Source organism: Triticum aestivum, unplaced genomic scaffold, assembly GCF_018294505.1.
Source record: "Triticum aestivum cultivar Chinese Spring unplaced genomic scaffold, IWGSC CS RefSeq v2.1 scaffold21710, whole genome shotgun sequence".
NCBI lineage: Eukaryota > Viridiplantae > Streptophyta > Magnoliopsida > Poales > Poaceae > Triticum > Triticum aestivum.
The window spans coordinates 1-4,234 of NW_025238487.1; the positions used below are offsets into that span (position 1 = coordinate 1).

General features: G+C 50.6%; 10 non-coding genes across 10 annotated transcripts; all 10 read left to right on the forward strand.

Moving 5' to 3' along the window:
• The first annotated feature begins 288 nt into the window (after window positions 1-288).
• On the forward strand, window positions 289-407 carry LOC123176644 (5S ribosomal RNA). Its single transcript, XR_006488614.1, has one exon. It is a non-coding gene; the product is annotated as a 5S ribosomal RNA (ribosomal RNA).
• A 301-nt stretch (window positions 408-708) lies between these two features.
• Window positions 709-827, forward strand: LOC123176646 (5S ribosomal RNA). The gene has a single exon (XR_006488616.1). It is a non-coding gene; the product is annotated as a 5S ribosomal RNA (ribosomal RNA).
• A 301-nt stretch (window positions 828-1,128) lies between these two features.
• Window positions 1,129-1,247, forward strand: LOC123176643 (5S ribosomal RNA). Its single transcript, XR_006488613.1, has one exon. It is a non-coding gene; the product is annotated as a 5S ribosomal RNA (ribosomal RNA).
• A 301-nt stretch (window positions 1,248-1,548) lies between these two features.
• LOC123176641 (5S ribosomal RNA) lies at window positions 1,549-1,667 on the forward strand. Its single transcript, XR_006488611.1, has one exon. It is a non-coding gene; the product is annotated as a 5S ribosomal RNA (ribosomal RNA).
• Window positions 1,668-1,968: 301 nt separating this feature from the next.
• On the forward strand, window positions 1,969-2,087 carry LOC123176645 (5S ribosomal RNA). The gene has a single exon (XR_006488615.1). It is a non-coding gene; the product is annotated as a 5S ribosomal RNA (ribosomal RNA).
• Window positions 2,088-2,387: 300 nt separating this feature from the next.
• LOC123176638 (5S ribosomal RNA) lies at window positions 2,388-2,506 on the forward strand. The gene has a single exon (XR_006488608.1). It is a non-coding gene; the product is annotated as a 5S ribosomal RNA (ribosomal RNA).
• Window positions 2,507-2,807: 301 nt separating this feature from the next.
• LOC123176640 (5S ribosomal RNA) lies at window positions 2,808-2,926 on the forward strand. The gene has a single exon (XR_006488610.1). It is a non-coding gene; the product is annotated as a 5S ribosomal RNA (ribosomal RNA).
• Window positions 2,927-3,222: 296 nt separating this feature from the next.
• Window positions 3,223-3,341, forward strand: LOC123176639 (5S ribosomal RNA). The gene has a single exon (XR_006488609.1). It is a non-coding gene; the product is annotated as a 5S ribosomal RNA (ribosomal RNA).
• Window positions 3,342-3,643: 302 nt separating this feature from the next.
• On the forward strand, window positions 3,644-3,762 carry LOC123176642 (5S ribosomal RNA). Its single transcript, XR_006488612.1, has one exon. It is a non-coding gene; the product is annotated as a 5S ribosomal RNA (ribosomal RNA).
• A 301-nt stretch (window positions 3,763-4,063) lies between these two features.
• LOC123176637 (5S ribosomal RNA) lies at window positions 4,064-4,182 on the forward strand. The gene has a single exon (XR_006488607.1). It is a non-coding gene; the product is annotated as a 5S ribosomal RNA (ribosomal RNA).
• The last annotated feature ends 52 nt before the right edge of the window (window positions 4,183-4,234 follow it).

Consider the following 4,234-nt stretch of genomic DNA (forward strand, 5'->3'; position numbering starts at 1 on the left):
TTCCCTTTTTAATTTTTTTGCACCGCGTGCAAAACAAAACGCACGAGCGCGACGTATGTTTAGCACGTTTACGGTAAGTTTTAGCTCGCTGCTCATTATTCACGCGTCTAGCGGCGGCAAGCGTGTTCTGAAAGGGGTCGAAACCATGGTAAATAGGCACTGGTGCAGTTGAACCGTGGTAAAACTCGTCTCCGTAGTTGAGCGGGAGCGGCCAAAGGAATGTGCAATCGTGTGTGTAGTGGAGCTGGGAGGGGCAAGCATAAGGGACGAAGACGGGGGTAACATGTCGGATGCGATCATACCAGCACTAAAGCACCGGATCCCATCAGAACTCCGAAGTTAAGCGTGCTCGGGCGAGAGTAGTACTAGGATGGGTGACCACCTGGGAATTCCTCGTGTTGCATTCCCTTTTTAATTTTTTTGCACCGCGTGCAAAACAAAACGCACGAGCGCGACGTATGTTTAGCACGTTTTATTATTTTACACGTTTACGGTAAGTTTTAGCTCGCTGCTCATTATTCACGCGTCTAGCGGCGGCAAGCGTGTTCTGAAAGGGGTCGAAACCATGGTAAATAGGCACTGGTGCAGTTGAACCGTGGTAAAACTCGTCTCCGTAGTTGAGCGGGAGCGGCCAAAGGAATGTGCAATCGTGTGTGTAGTGGAGCTGGGAGGGGCAAGCATAAGGGACGAAGACGGGGGTAACATGTCGGATGCGATCATACCAGCACTAAAGCACCGGATCCCATCAGAACTCCGAAGTTAAGCGTGCTTGGGCGAGAGTGGTACTAGGATGGGTGACCTCCTGGGAAGTCCTCGTGTTGCATTCCCTTTTTAATTTTTTTGCACCGCGTGCAAAACAAAACGCACGAGCGCGACGTATGTTTAGCACGTTTTATTATTTTGCACGTTTACGGTAAGTTTTAGCTCGCTGCTCATTATTCACGCGTCTAGCGGCGGCAAGCGTGTTCTGAAAGGGGTCGAAACCATGGTAAATAGGCACTGGTGCAGTTGAACCGTGGTAAAACTCGTCTCCGTAGTTGAGCGGGAGCGGCCAAAGGAATGTGCAATCGTGTGTGTAGTGGAGCTGGGAGGGGCAAGCATAAGGGACGAAGACGGGGGCAACATGTCGGATGTGATCATACCAGCACTAAAGCACCGGATCCCATCAGAACTCCGAAGTTAAGCGTGCTTGGGCGAGAGTAGTACTAGGATGGGTGACCTCCTGGGAAGTCCTCGTGTTGCATTCCCTTTTTAATTTTTTTGCACCGCGTGCAAAACAAAACGCACGAGCGCGACGTATGTTTAGCACGTTTTATTATTTTGCACGTTTACGGTAAGTTTTAGCTCGCTGCTCATTATTCACGCGTCTAGCGGCGGCAAGCGTGTTCTGAAAGGGGTCGAAACCATGGTAAATAGGCACTGGTGCAGTTGAACCGTGGTAAAACTCGTCTCCGTAGTTGAGCGGGAGCGGCCAATGGAATGTGCAATCGTGTGTGTAGTGGAGCTGGGAGGGGCAAGCATAAGGGACGAAGACGGGGGTAACATGTCGGATGCGATCATACCAGCACTAAAGCATCGGATCCCATCAGAATTCCGAAGTTAAGCGTGCTTGGGCGAGAGTAGTACTAGGATGGGTGACCTCCTGGGAAGTCCTCGTGTTGCGTTCCCTTTTTAATTTTTTTGCACCGCGTGCAAAACAAAACGCACGAGCGCGACGTATGTTTAGCACGTTTTATTATTTTGCACGTTTACGGTTAGTTTTAGCTCGCTGCTCATTATTCACGCGTCTAGCGGCGGCAAGCGTGTTCTGAAAGGGGTCGAAACCATGGTAAATAGGCACTGGTGCAGTTGAACCGTGGTAAAACTCGTCTCCGTAGTTGAGCGGGAGCGGCCAAAGGAATGTGCAATCGTGTGTGTAGTGGAGCTGGGAGGGGCAAGCATAAGGGACGAAGACGGGGGAAACATGTCGGATGCGATCATACCAGCACTAAAGCACCGGATCCCATCAGAACTCCGAAGTTAAGCGTGCTTGGGCGAGAGTAGTACTAGGATGGGTGACCTCCTGGGAAGTCCTCGTGTTGCGTTCCCTTTTTAATTTTTTTGCACCGCGTGCAAAACAAAACGCACGAGCGCGACGTATGTTTAGCACGTTTTATTATTTTGCACGTTTACGGTAAGTTTTAGCTCGCTGCTCATTATTCACGCGTCTAGCGGCGGCAAGCGTGTTCTGAAAGGGGTCGAAACCATGGTAAATAGGCACTGGTGCAGTTGAACCGTGGTAAACTCGTCTCCGTAGTTGAGCGGGAGCGGCCAAAGGAATGTGCAATCGTGTGTGTAGTGGAGCTGGGAGGGGCAAGCATAAGGGACGAAGACGGGGGTAACATGTCGGATGCGATCATACCAGCACTAAAGCACCGGATCCCATCAGAGCTCCGAAGTTAAGCGTGCTTGGGCGAGAGTAGTACTAGGATGGGTGACCTCCTGGGAAGTCCTCGTGTTGCATTCCCTTTTTAATTTTTTTGCACCGCGTGCAAAACAAAACGCACGAGCGCGACGTATGTTTAGCACGTTTTATTATTTTGCACGTTTACGGTAAGTTTTAGCTCGCTGCTCATTATTCACGCGTCTAGCAGCGGCAAGCGTGTTCTGAAAGGGGTCGAAACCATGGTAAATAGGCACTGGTGCAGTTGAACCGTGGTAAAACTCGTCTCCGTAGTTGAGCGGGAGCGGCCAAAGGAATGTGCAATCGTGTGTGTAGTGGAGCTGGGAGGGGCAAGCATAAGGGACGAAGACGGGGGTAACATGTCGGATGCGATCATACCAGCACTAAAGCACCGGATCCCATCAGAACTCTAAAGTTAAGCGTGCTTGGGCGAGAGTAGTACTAGGATGGGTGACCTCCTGGGAAGTCCTCGTGTTGCATTCCCTTTTTAATTTTTTTGCACCGCGTGCAAAACAAAACGCACGAGCGCGACGTATGTTTAGCACGTTTTATTATTTTGCACGTTTACGGTAAGTTTTAGCTCGCTGCTCATTATTCACGCGTCTAGCGGCGGCAAGCGTGTTCTGAAAGGGGTCGAAACCATGGTAAATAGGCACTGGTGCAGTTGAACCGTGGTAAAACTCGTCTCCGTAGTTAAGCGGGAGCGGCCAAAGGAATGTGCAATCGTGTGTGTAGTGGAGCTGGGAGGGGCAAGCATAAGGGACGAAGACGGGGGTGTTGGATGCGATCATACCAGCACTAAAGCACCGGATCCCATCAGAGCTCCGAAGTTAAGCGTGCTTGGGCGAGAGTAGTACTAGGATGGGTGACCTCCTGGGAAGTCCTCGTGTTGCATTCCTTTTTTAATTTTTTTGCACCGCGTGCAAAACAAAACGCACGAGCGCGACGTATGTTTAGCACGTTTTATTATTTTGCACGTTTACGGTAAGTTTTAGCTCGCTGCTCATTATTCACGCGTCTAGCGGCGGCAAGCGTGTTCTGAAAGGGGTCGGAAACCATGGTAAATAGGCACTGGTGCAGTTGAACCGTGGTAAAACTCGTCTCCGTAGTTGAGCGGGAGCGGCCAAAGGAATGTGCAATCGTGTGTGTAGTGGAGCTGGGAGGGGCAAGCATAAGGGACGAAGACGGGGGTAACATGTCGGATGCGATCACACCAGCACTAAAGCATCGGATCCCATTAGAACTCTGAAGTTAAGCGTGCTTGGGCGAGAGTAGTACTAGGATGGGTGACCTCCTGGGAAGTCCTCGTGTTGCATTCCCTTTTTAATTTTTTTGCACCGCGTGCAAAACAAAACGCACGAGCGCGACGTATGTTTAGCACGTTTTATTATTTTGCACGTTTACGGTAAGTTTTAGCTCGCTGCTCATTATTCACGCGTCTAGCGGCGGCAAGCGTGTTCTGAAAGGGGTCGAAACCATGGTAAATAGGCACTGGTGCAGTTGAACCGTGGTAAAACTCGTCTCCGTAGTTGAGCGGGAGCGGCCAAAGGAATGTGCAATCGTGTGTGTAGTGGAGCTGGGAGGGGCAAGCATAAGGGACGAAGACGGGGGTAACATGTCGTATGCGATCATACCAGCACTAAAGCACCGGATCCCATCAGAACTCCGAAGTTAAGCGTGCTTGGGCGAGAGTAGTACTAGGATGGGTGACCTCCTGGGAAGTCCTCGTGTTGCATTCCCTTTTTAATTTTTTTGCACCGCGTGCAAAACAAAACGCACGAGCGCGACGTA